General features: G+C 39.8%; 1 protein-coding gene across 1 annotated transcript in view; it reads right to left on the reverse strand.

Annotated features, from left to right (window-relative positions):
- The window catches only part of SLC6A4 (solute carrier family 6 member 4), a 187,513-nt gene extending 175,238 nt beyond the window's left edge, over nt 1–12,275 (reverse strand). Inside the window, exon 1 of the mRNA XM_069761165.1 lies at nt 12,173–12,275. The gene's annotated coding sequence lies outside the window, so the exon portion shown is untranslated. The remainder of the gene's footprint in view (nt 1–12,172) is intronic.
- Between the last annotated feature and the right edge of the window lie 908 nt (nt 12,276–13,183).

Genomic DNA, 13,183 nt, shown 5'->3' on the forward strand with positions numbered 1-13,183 from the left:
AACCAAAACACCCAGACAAAAGGTGTGTCTGTTGTGGCTTGGTGGAAAGAGAAGTTGACAACAAAACATAAGTTCAAGGGTTTGAACCCAGAAGCATGACACTCACTCTGACAGTGAGACAGGTCATGAGAAGGGAGTCAAGCTGACACCTGAACTCAAGACAGGTATGAGACAAAAAAGTTGCAACCTAAATCTGTCCGACATTTTAGGCAATCCTGTGGAAACACCTTTAATACTGGTTAAATATTTTTTTTACATTGTTTCATAAGCAATTAAATGAAATCCTCATAAAATCTCACAATTATAAAACCTTTTGGAAACAAACAAAAGCAATAAAAACCTTTCACTACAGGAGGTATATAAACAAACGTAATATTACACTGCAACTTCACATCAATATGCTGTACATGTAATACATACACCATCCCGATTCAGTAGAGCATACTACACTCACCACAAGCAATTAAGACTCTATATAAACAAATAGTAACAAAGTGAGAAGAAATAGAAATAGACTTACACAATATATACAAAGTAGGAAAATGGAGGGAGGCACAGGTTGCCATAATAATAAGATGTAAGCAAATAATAAGTGTTTATGATACAAGATAAATACAGATAAACCTAGACGTATAATCTACGTGAAGTATGTAGGGCTGCCATTGAAAAGTAGACAAATATAAACATGCAACCGGACAAATATCTTGATATACTTGTTGCATTCAGTCCATACTTTCTTGCCCTATGAAATGTGTTCATAACCCGCTTGTCTCACATTTATATCAAGGAATAAGATCGCTTATGGAACACATGAATCTAGAAAAAGAGGCAAGCAAGTCATTTGGCGACTTTGTTATATACTGTTGTGTGCTTCCAAGTAATCAAAGTATACATATTTTCAAAAATATAATTAAAATTGAGCCTCTAAGATTTATCATAACAATCCCTTGATGTCTTCTTCCTTGCCCCCGGTGTATGGGACACTATGGTCACTAACATGCATCCTAGTTTTAGTAAGTACATTATTACAACCTACTATGAATTAAATGTCAACTCAATAGTAGCCAGGTTTTGCTTATTTTATTTCTGCTTCTCCACTAAGTATTCAGTGGTTTGTTTGCTTTTGTTTGTTTTTGAAATCCACCATACAGTTCCAGAGATATGGAACTGCTAATTACTATGGACTTTATCAAGGTGGTGTAGCTCATAATTAAGCACAGTTGGTTGAAGGAAACATCTGTATCTTTATTACCAGGGGCAAAAAATGGCATAGAAAATAAAATTTAAAAAAACACAACAAAAAAAACAGTGAAAGGTCTCTTTAAACAAAAAGTATGGGAAAAAAGATTTGCAATGGGTAATGAGTGATGCCATATCAGTGTACATTAATTCATCCATCAGTTTTGGAATATATCAAAATAGATCCAATAATGAAAAGTATTTAAATGAGTTATCAAGGGCGTCATCCAATCCATAAATGGTTAGTAATTGTTAAAAATTAGAACATTGCAATTTAAATGCATTAAGAGACTTTTATTACAATGTACGTTATCTGAACACAGACTTTCACTAGTTTCTTCATTTGTGACACAGGAGAAAACAGATCTGTGCCAAGACATTGTCGGGAGATGGACATACTACCCATGTTACCCCTTGAAGACATGTGTATTAATATAATGTATCTTAATGTACAAAGCGTGTTGTGAATGTATTATTAGTGACTGGTTGTATTTTGCCAGACAGTAGGGAGAGTTGCTTAATGTTTGGGACTAGCTTAGAGTGGGAGGGAGATAAGGTGAAGAGACAGAGATAGTTTCCTGTTAGGAAGTCAGGCAGGTCTGTTTTTACAGCACGCTGATACCTATGGTCTGACTAGTGAGCAGAGCCACATCACGTTGGTGTCCCTGATGCAAGTGGAGACCGAGGCAGTGGATAGCATGATCTGGAATAAAGTGAAAAGTGACCGAATAACAGAGTGATGCCCTGGAGAGGAGCTCTGGCACAGGACGCCTAGTAGTACATCTTATATCTCACAGAGTTATAACTCAGAGAGTTAACAAACCAGGATGGAACAGTAAACGTGGGACAAAGGGAGTGCCCAGGTGGGAATTCCAAGGCGTCAGCAAAGGGAGAAACTAAGTACCAACTATATTGGCAAACTAGTTACCTTAAGAGGATAGAGGATGCAGAACTACGGGTTGAAGTACAGGACTACTATGAGCTGGAATATAGTACTGTGCTGGGTTGTGGTGAATTAAGGTGAGCTAGTGGAGACAGAAACCAAGCGAGTTAAGAGAAAGTGAGACTGTGTGTGACAATACTCCGTATTGTGAAGGAAACGCCCATTAAACTGTGTACCAGTTATCTGTCATACATAATCCCCACCAAGTTATCGTTCAGTAAAAAGTTTATTTTTGACTTGTGGTTTCCCTCAGTGAACTGTTCAACATCTGGTCCTGACCAATCAAAGTAATCAGTAACATGCAGCCTGCAAGGGAGTAGCGCCCCCATAGAAGAAGTCCGCACACTCAGTCAGGACCTTCATCTTCATGTATCATGATGAGTACCTTGCCCACGGCTACTTCCCTGCACTACGTTACAAAGTCTCATTAGATCTCCTCCTTTAACACAATTAATAATATACAACTTTATATGTTGTCACTAGCATTAAGACCTTTGTTTACATCATAATCATAATACCCAAGGCACCCTTCACACATACGTGTTTGCAGCACGTACGTTGTCCGTTTTCACACGTACTGCAAATACTGACACACGCACACCATTCTATGGTGCTGCTCACATGTCACATGACTGTTTGTCCGTGTCCAAAACCAGTAGACAAGTTCTTTTTTCCATCAGGACGGATGAAATGCGTGCTGCACACGTGCACAAGGATGACACATGTGTGCCATCCGTGTGACACATATCTGAATAGAAATCAAAGTTTTTTTATGTTAAAGATGTACAAAGATAGAGATAGATAGTTAGCTACGAGGTACATAGATGATAGATAGATGTATGTGAGATATATAATCAGTGCTTTGCGTGTGTAGGTTACTGTACATGTATTTAGCTAATACTTAAATTAATAATTGATATAAATGGCATTGGGTACCCCCTATTTTTAATACCCAGCTAATGGAAAGCAGACAGTTGTGAGCTGGTCTTCTTATGCCGGGAAGGGGCATAAGTCCCGGGAAGGGGAATGGAGCTTTCCAGCCTATTAATATCAACTCACAGTTGTCTAATTTGCCTTTGCTGGTTATTAAAAATGGGGGACCCTAAAAAAAGGTGTGGGGTCCCCCTATTTTTAATAACCAGCTAAGGGCAAGCAGACAGCTGTGGGCTTATACAGGGTGGAGCGCGGTAATTTGCTTTTTTGCACTGCATGCTGTGGCGGCACTGTCGGTCGAAGAGAGGGGAGAGTGGGTGTGGCTTACAGTGGCTGATGGGAGATTTGTATTCCTCTGCCTTTCAGTTGCCATCATGCAGTGGACACGTGAGGAGAGGTCATTTTGTGTTGAAGCGTATTTTTCAAATGCCCACTCGATCATTGCAGTGCAGCGTGCTTTTCGTTTACAATTCGCTGTTCCTCCACGCGGACGTGTTCCTGGACGGCAATCAATTGTAAATTGGGTGAATGCATTCAGAACAGCAGGGAATGTGTCATGTGTACGAAGGGGACCTGAGAGAAGGATTACAACACCACAAAACATCGAGAGAGTTAGAGCAGCAGTACTGCAATCTCCGAAACGCTCTGCTCGGAAGCAATCATTTGCTCTTGGCATTTCAAGACGTTCTCTCCACCGGATTCTTCATGATGAACTGAATTTTCACCCGTATAAAATGTGCGTGGTCCAACATTTGTCAGCATGGGACTATTTGACACGGCGGACCTCTTGTGAAGACATGTTAGCAACGATACCCCGTGACGCAATTGTGTTTTTTTCTGATGAGGCACATTTTCACCTCAGTGGGTGTGTAAACAAACAAAATATGCGTTACTGGAGTGAAACAAACCCCAGAGAAGTTCACGAGAGACCTCTGCATTCGGACCGCGTCACTGTGTGGTGCGCCATATCACGAGTAGGCATCATTGGTCCTTACTTTTTTCAGGATAATGGTCGTGCCATAACTGTGAACTCCGAACGGTACTTGTCTATGATACAGGATTATTTTCAGCTGGCTCTTGAGGCAATGGAACTAGAGGATACATGGTTCCAACAGGATGGTGCCACTGCACACACAGCGAGGGTTACCATGAATTGTTTGAGGCAAATGTTTCCTGGACGGCTTATCTCTTTGAGGGGAGATGTGAACTGGCCAGCACGCTCACCAGATTTAGCCCCATGCGATTTTTTCCTTTGGGGTTACCTGAAGTCTAAGGTGTATATCAACCGTCCCAACACCTTGGAAGACCTAAGGAACAATATTGAAGCTGAAATTGGCAGAATACCAGTGGACATGCTTGTTAGAGTTCATGAAAACTTCAGAAAACGTATGCAGCAGTGTGTGGATAGCGAAGGTCGACATTTGCCAGATACACTATTTAAAACCATGTAATTTAAAAATTCCATTACTGTTCAGTATAATTAAAATATAAAATAAATTTTTCTAATGATCATAATTTTTTTATTTCATTCCCAAATCAGCAAATTACCGCGCTCCACCCTGTATTAACAGGCTGGGATGGTCGAAGTACATGAAGTGCTGTCATACAAGGACCCGTTGATGCGCTGTATGGCATGAAAGGGCTGTTGTCCTCAGTGCATTTTGAAAAATAGGGGGGACCCCACTCCATTTTTTTCAGTTATTTATTTATTAGCTAAATACATGTACAGCAAGCTACACAGGCAAAGCACTGATTATTTACAGTATCTCATGGACATCTTTCTATCTATCATCTATGTATCTCATCTCTATCTTTGCACATCTAAAACCTAAACATCTGTCATTTCTATAGTGCATTCTACATTTAAACTGTTACACTGATGGTGCACATATTTATTAATGACCTTGTAGGGGGCATACAGAGCAGAATTTCAATATTTGCAGATGACACTAAACTCTGCAGGGTAATCAATACAGAGGAGGACAATTTTATATTACAGGATGATTTATGTAAACTAGAAGCTTGGGCTGATAAATGGCAAATGAGCTTTAATGGGGATAAATGTAAGGTCATGCACTTGGGTAGAAGTAATAAGATGTATAATTGTGTGCTTAACTGTAAAACTCTGGGCAAAACTGTCACTGAAAAAGACCTGGGTGTATGGGTGGATGACAAACTCATATTCAGTGGCCAGTGTCAGGCGGCTGCTACAAAGGCAAATACAATAATGGGATGCATTAAAAGAGGCATAGATGCTCATGAGGAGAATATAATTTTACCTCTATACAAGTCACTAGTTCGACCACACTTTGAATACTGTGCACAGTTCTGGTCTCCGGTGTATAAGAAAGACATAGCTGAACTAGAGCGGGTGCAGAGAAGAGCGACCAAGATTATTAGAGGACTGGGGGGGCTGCAATACCAAGATAGGTTATTACACTTGGGGCTATTTAGTTTGGAAAAACGAAGGCTAAGGGGTGATCTTATTTTAATGTATAAATATATGAGGGGACAGTACAAAGACCTTTCTGATGATCTTTTTAATCATCAACCTGAAACTGGGACAAGGGGGCATCCTCTACGTCTGGAGGAAAGAAGGTTTAAGCATAATAACAGACGCGGATTCTTTACTGTAAGAGCAGTGAGACTATGGAACTCTCTGCCGTATGATGTTGTAACGAGTGATTCATTACTTAAATTTAAGAGGGGACTGGATACCTTTCTGGAAAAGTATAATGTTACAGGGTATATACACTAGATTCCTTGATAGGGCGTTGATCCAGGGAACTAGTCTGATTGCTATATGTGGAGTCGGGATGGAATTTTTTTCCCCAATGTGGAGCTTACTCTTTGCCACATGGGTTTTTTTGCCTTCCTCTGGATCAACATGTTAGGGCAAGTTAGGTTAGGCTATGGGTTGAACTAGATGGACTTAAGTCTTCCTTCAACCTTAATAACTATGTTACTATGTTACTATGTCACATGTACAGCATATGGATGCAACACATTTACACACTGATAGCACACATACACAGGTATGCAACACGGATGTTCCACATGTCTAGCACACGGACACGTACCCTTGATCTCACCAAAACTTTTTTCCAGTACCAGAATCACCAGGATGTGTGAAGGGGGCCTAAGATGAATACATTTCTGAACAGATCTCAATATTCTAAAAGATCCTACATCTTAGATAGTTGTTGATCGAATGCTCGTTCCACCAACAGTTATTCCTCCAGACAGGTATAAATGGTCAAGTGTCCATGTGTTTTCCTAAGGGAACAGTCAGACGGCCATATAAATCAGACAAGGATCAGAACGCACTGCTCGGACTGGCAATTGGCTCTCTCAACCTACTGTAAGCGTGACAAATACATGCTGTCACACTTGGTTCGGAAGAACCGATGGCCAGTCCAAGCAGTGCGTTGTGATCCTCATCCGAGTTATACGGCCGTCTGACTCGTCTCTAATAGGGAGAGTGGAAAAGCTACTGCCAGGTACCTCTGATGATGACTTATCTGCTGTGACAACAAAATATTAGGTATGCTGAAATCCAACATGCCTCATCTTCCCAAAACCCCACCATCAGGTGTGAGAGGAGAAAAATATTTGTGACCCATTCTCAGCAATATACTGCAGGAAATGCTTGCGGAAGAAAGGTGTTAAACATTTGGATTTACTATCCAAGTTTTACACAGCTCCAGACGAGATCCTGACCTACAGTTTAATGCTCAAAAGTCACCACTGAATATGGTTAATAAATGTTTTCTGAATGACAGATAAATAATAAAAACCAAAGGTGGTGAGATAGCAGAGGACACTACACGTTATCATTGCCAAATCTTTAATTACAGACTTAAAGGGGACCTGACACATTGTACATGTACTGAGATCTGTGGACAGCACGGTATAGAGAGGGAGACATTGAGCAGAATGATATATAGGTTTGTTGGAAAACATTCAGTATAACTTGTATGTTACTCATTGAAATCCCTGGCATCTGTATGTATATTAGTCCTGTGGGCGGTCCTACTAGTGATTGACAGCTATCGGCATGCACGCAACACTGTCAGTCACTGAATAGGACCTCCCACTGGACTCACCAGAGACGTCAAATAAAATGCAAGTTTTAATGAAACTTTTCCCTTTAGAAATGTCTATCAATCTGATCAGCTTCTCCTGCTCTATAACATCCTGCCTGCAGATCAACATGAAAGGTTCCCGCTACAGCTACTGAAGTAAAAATCATCTCTAGTGACTAGACCGGCTTGTCGACATTTGTAGTTACACACAGATAAAAAGTTACAGAAGTATGCTTTACGGTCTGATATATAATGTCAATATCCTGATGGAGCTAAAGACTTTCTCGACATCAAACCCGGAATCCATTCAAAGACTAAATAGGGCTAAGTCCAGTAAAGAAGCAAGTATATATATGTAGAATATTAATAAAATATACAATTTGGACAGTTCAGATCTGCTTAAAGTGGTGCTGTGGTGAATTTTCTTTTCAGATGAATGCAAATGTATAAAGTGAATAACCACAAAGAGGTGTACATATATTTAAATACCTTACATCTGCCAATGACTCAAGGGTCCCTTAATAAGTGAACCATTTTGCATCCAGTTGTATATGCCAGTTGAGGCGTGAATAGAGCCAAATGTAAGTTCTCAGATTATTAGGTAACTATCTCATTCAATGCATCCACAGCATGCAAAAACAGCCCATTTAGATGTACAGAACTAATCTTTTGCTGCAGAAATTTATGGATCAAATCTGAACTGTGTGAATATTTCAGATTTTCACGAGACATGCAACCACGCGGACTCGAACATATTATTCGAGCACCCTAAACAAGATCTATGATTCCATTTGCTGTAGGGGACTAGTGATGAGTGAACGTGCTCAGATAAGGTGTTATCCGAGCATGATCGCGTGGTAACCGAGTTTCTTCCCCGTGCTCGAATAATATTTTCAAGTCCCCGTGGTTGCATGTCTCGTGGCTTAGACAACTGTAACACATACAGGGATTGACTAACAAACAGGCAATCCCAGCATGTGTTGTGGCTGTCGAACAGCCGTGAGATATGCAACCGAGGGGATTCGAACATATTATTCGAGCACGCGGAAGACACTCGGTTAGCACGCGATCATGCTCGGATAACACCTTATCCCAGCATGTTCAATCATCAGTAGTCCTCACACTAAAGACCTTTCCATTTACTACTGCACTGACCAAAAGGAAATACCTTCTTCACTTGTCAATTTCTTTCCCCAAGAACATAGTAGAAGTGGATGTTCAGCTTCGAGTGAATGGCAAGATAATCCTTAAATTCAGTAACAACACTATTTTGAATGACGTTCATCAGTAATCACCTTTTTTCCCATATGTTTACTAAGATAACTAAAGACATAACTCAACTGCAACACAGACCCAATCTTTGTGGACCACCGTATCAGGCCAGGTTTAGACAAACGCAGTATTATTATATGAAAAATCGTCTTACGAAAAATTCATTTTTATATGAAACAAATCGTCTAATTTTCATCCAGAAACATTGGACGATTTTTTAATCCACGTGCCCATATCTATAAATCAACATTTTAAAATGTACACGAACAAATACAGATTCTTGTGTTAATAATTGCCATGTATCCATAAAAATCAGATGTTCTCCAGATGATCCATGAGGGATCGCATTTTTTTTGTTTTGTTTGCGCATCCATTGACTTGTATAAGCGAGTCTCATCCAAGACATGGAAAAGAATAATGCAGGCTATGATGTTTCCCCCCCTCCTACATGGACACTCGGTTATCTGAACATCCATACGGAATTACATTGGTGGGTGTGCTGATTATTACTCAGACATGATTCCCCCCCTACATGGACACTCGGTTATCTGAACATCCATACAGAATTACATTGGTGGATGTGCTGATTTTTTACTCAGACATGATTCCCCCCCTACATGGACACTCGGTTATCTGAACATCCATACAGAATTACATTGGTGGGTGTGCTGATTTTTACTCAGACATGATTCCCCCCCTACATGGACACTCGGTTATCTGAACATCCATACAGAATTACATTGGTGGGTGTGCTGATTTTTACTCAGACATGATTCCCCCCCTACATGGACACTCGGTTATCTGAACATCCATACAGAATTACATTGGTGGATGTGCTGATTTTTTACTCAGACATGATTCCCCCCCTCCTACATGGACACTCGGTTATCTGAACATCCATACAGAATTACATTGGTGGGTGTGCTGATTTTTACTCAGACATGATTCCCCCCCTACGTGGACACTCGGTTATCTGAACATCCATACAGAATTACATTGGTGGGTGTGCTGATTTTTACTCAGACATGATTCCCCCCCTCCTACATGGACACTCGGTTATCTGAACATCCATACAGAATTACATTGGTGGGTGTGCTGATTTTTACTCAGACATGATTCCCCCCCTACATGGACACTCGGTTATCTGAACATCCATACAGAATTACATTGGTGGATGTGCTGATTTTTTACTCAGACATGATTCCCCCCCTCCTACATGGACACTCGGTTATCTGAACATCCATACAGAATTACATTGGTGGGTGTGCTGATTTTTACTCAGACATGATTCCCCCCCTACATGGACACTCGGTTATCTGAACATCCATACAGAATTACATTGGTGGGTGTGCTGATTTTTACTCAGACATGATTCCCCCCCTCCTACATGGACACTCGGTTATCTGAACATCCATACAGAATTACATTGGTGGGTGTGCTGATTTTTACTCAGACATGATTCCCCCCCTACATGGACACTCGGTTATCTGAACATCCATACAGAATTACATTGGTGGATGTGATGATTTTTTACTCAGACATGATTCCCCCCCTCCTACATGGACACTCGGTTATCTGAACATCCATACGGAATTACATTGGTGGATGTGCTGATTTTTACTCAGGCATGAAATGTAATAAATGATTCACAGTGTAGAGTTTTTCAAGAGTCTACGATGTATTTTGAGGTGCAGTTTTCAATACAGTTTTTTTGAGCCAAAGCCAAAAAAGGATCAAACATAAAGGTGAACCATATATTTTTCATATTTCCATTCCCTTTCAATTTACTTCAGACTTTGGCTCAAAAACTGAACTGTGTCTTTTCTGGAAATGTGCTTATCACAAGTAGTCAATGGATTTAAAAGTGATCGCCCAGTTTTCTCTATACTTTAATATGTTACAGAGTCCTTTGGTCTTAAAACCTGCACCCGTCATTCCAAGTCATTCCCAGTCAACACTGACCAAAGATCTACACAATAATGGGAGTCCTCACTGACAGAACGCACCACGGCTGCTTTGTGAAACGGCAGAACATAGATAAAAACCGAGGACCCCCTCCAAAAAATCCCTTCATTATATTCTTTGACTATAGGCATTCTAATAAAACAAGAACAAGAACAAGATGGCCCTAACAAGACCATGAAATAGCCAAATTTAATGGAAACCTGTTCTCGAGTCTGGAGCTCACTACATCTGTTCATTGAAAATGCTGGCAGATGCGCAAATTTACCGTGTCAGCGTGGTGCCTTCTATGAAGATCTCAATCTACTGTTCAGTGCTGATGACGGGGGAAAAAACTACTAAAAGGTGAACCAAGTTGTAAAATTTAGCGTAAGAAAAAAAAAACGATGAATGACAGAACAGCGACAAAAGGTTGGCTAATAATCACCAAGTTGTTATTATATTGGGATAAAGAAAAATAAACTGGTTTATGTGAGCCATGCTGAAATAGACAATATAATGTAAATGATAGAAGCCAGGAAGGTTATGTCCCCACGATGAGTTTTTTTTTTTACGTTGAGTATTTTTTTTTTTAAAAATGGGTGTAAAGAATCTGCAACATCAAAGACTCACCAAAAGCTCATTGTGAGAATGTGGCCAAAAGGTGCAATTAACAATATGTTTAAGGCTTTATTCACACATCAGTATTTCTATGACAAAACCAGGAGCGTTTCCAGAACAAGCGTCAATCTTTCAATTACAGTTTTTCTTTGTAAGCTCAACTTCTGGTTTTGGCATACAAACATGGATGAAAAATACTGATTAATAAAAAAAAATTACATCTAAAAAGTCAGGTCCCGGCAAGGCACTAGCTGATATATTTTTTTCTGCCCCACCAATATCTTTGCAATTAAAAGTGTGTATAATGTTATCTGTTAGCTCTTAATTGAGTTTGATGGAAGCCCTGGGATTTGCACCCATCTCTACCGCAGTGCTGCTTCAGTTTCTCTAGTCGCTAGTATACTGTTTAGGATATAGATTACAGGATGTATAAATGTTGTATATGCACATGTGTATATATAGGGCAGCTTGGTGGCTCAGTGGGGGTCCTGGGTTCAAATTCTACAAAGGACAATATCTGTGAGGAGTTTCTACGTTCTGCGTGAGTTTGTTCCCAAACTCCAAAGACATACTAATAGGGAATTTAGATTGTGAGCCCCAATGGGGACAGTGATGATAATGTCCGTAAAGCGCTACAGAATTAATGGCGCTATATAAGTGAGTAAAATAAATATATATCATATAGTTTAATATGAGGTTTTGTATGCATATATATATAGTTAGTCTAAAAATTCTGATCATAGGTGATATCCTCATATCAAGAAATTATTCAGTAAATATTAACACGTGAGCTCCGTGGGGCAGCATCCGCTTTTCCTTTGTTACTTTTTTTCTAGGGATTACAATGTTGAAAGTACTATGAGATATGTTCCCATCATATAAATAATTATCTGACATCAATCAGTAATTGTTTGGTCCTGATACATAAAACATCCTTTACATCAGGGTATTTCTTGCTGCAGTCTCAGGGTCCTGACATTCTGTACAGTCAGGCTGAGGACCCCAGGAGGAACAACACTAATGACACAATAAGTAATCTACTAATGAGTCAACAGTTAATAAGAGACAGAAGAGCCCAGATAAGAGGTGGCAGCACTTGCCCAGTCAGGTCCATGGCAGGACAGATGCAGAAAGTTACCTGAATGGTGGAGGAGCAGCAGAGACAGGAGGCAGCAAAGTCTTCTTGGGAGGAGATCCCTTCCCCTGTGCTCACCTGCTTGCTGAGCTCTCAGCTGCTCAGTGCAGCCCTCAGCATCCTGCACAGCTTTTGTACACCAAACCCCCCTCACATGGTCTGATTTGCAGATAAATCCACTGCCAAAGGGCTCTTTAAGACATCTTTGCGTCACTTTCAGGCAAGTAAACTTGCCTGTGCTCCTCTTCTGAAGATTCAAGCGCCCTCTATAGGTCAATCTTCATATCACACCTCACAGGTCAATAGCAGGTTAGACATGAGAGATAAGTAAAGCTCTTGTTAACAAAATTAATGTCAGGTGAAATATTATTACCAATATGTCACAATAAAAAATTATTATTACACATGAACATATTAATAAAAGATATATATATATATATTTCGATCGTGAGCTGAGCTCCATTGGGGACAGCAATGACAATGTATGTAAAGAGCTGCAAAATATGACAGCGCTATATGAGCAAAGAATAATAAAGGGTACATAAATAAAAATATATTTTGTGAATATATTCACGTCAGGTGAAATAGCATTAGTAAAACATCACTATAAAACATTATTATTACACGTGAAAATGTTAATAAAGCATGTATATATACAGTACAGACCAAATATTTGGACACACCTTCTCATTTAAAGATTTTTCTATGAAAATTGTACATTCACACTGAAGGCATCAAAACTATGAATGAACACATGTGGAATTATATACTTAACAAAAAAAGTGTGAAACAACTGAAATTATGTCTTATATTCTAGGTTCTTCAAAGTAGCCACCTTTTGCTTTGATGACTGCTTTGCACACTCTTGGCATTCTCTTGATGAGCTTCAAGAGGTAGTCACCGGGAATGGTTTTTACTTCACAGGTGTGCCCTGTCAGGCTTAATAAGTGGGATTTCTTGCCTTATAAATGGGGTTGGGACCATCAGTTGTGTTGTGCAGAAGTCTGGTGGATA

Source organism: Ranitomeya imitator, chromosome 3 (genome assembly GCF_032444005.1).
Source record: "Ranitomeya imitator isolate aRanImi1 chromosome 3, aRanImi1.pri, whole genome shotgun sequence".
Classification (NCBI taxonomy): domain Eukaryota; kingdom Metazoa; phylum Chordata; class Amphibia; order Anura; family Dendrobatidae; genus Ranitomeya; species Ranitomeya imitator.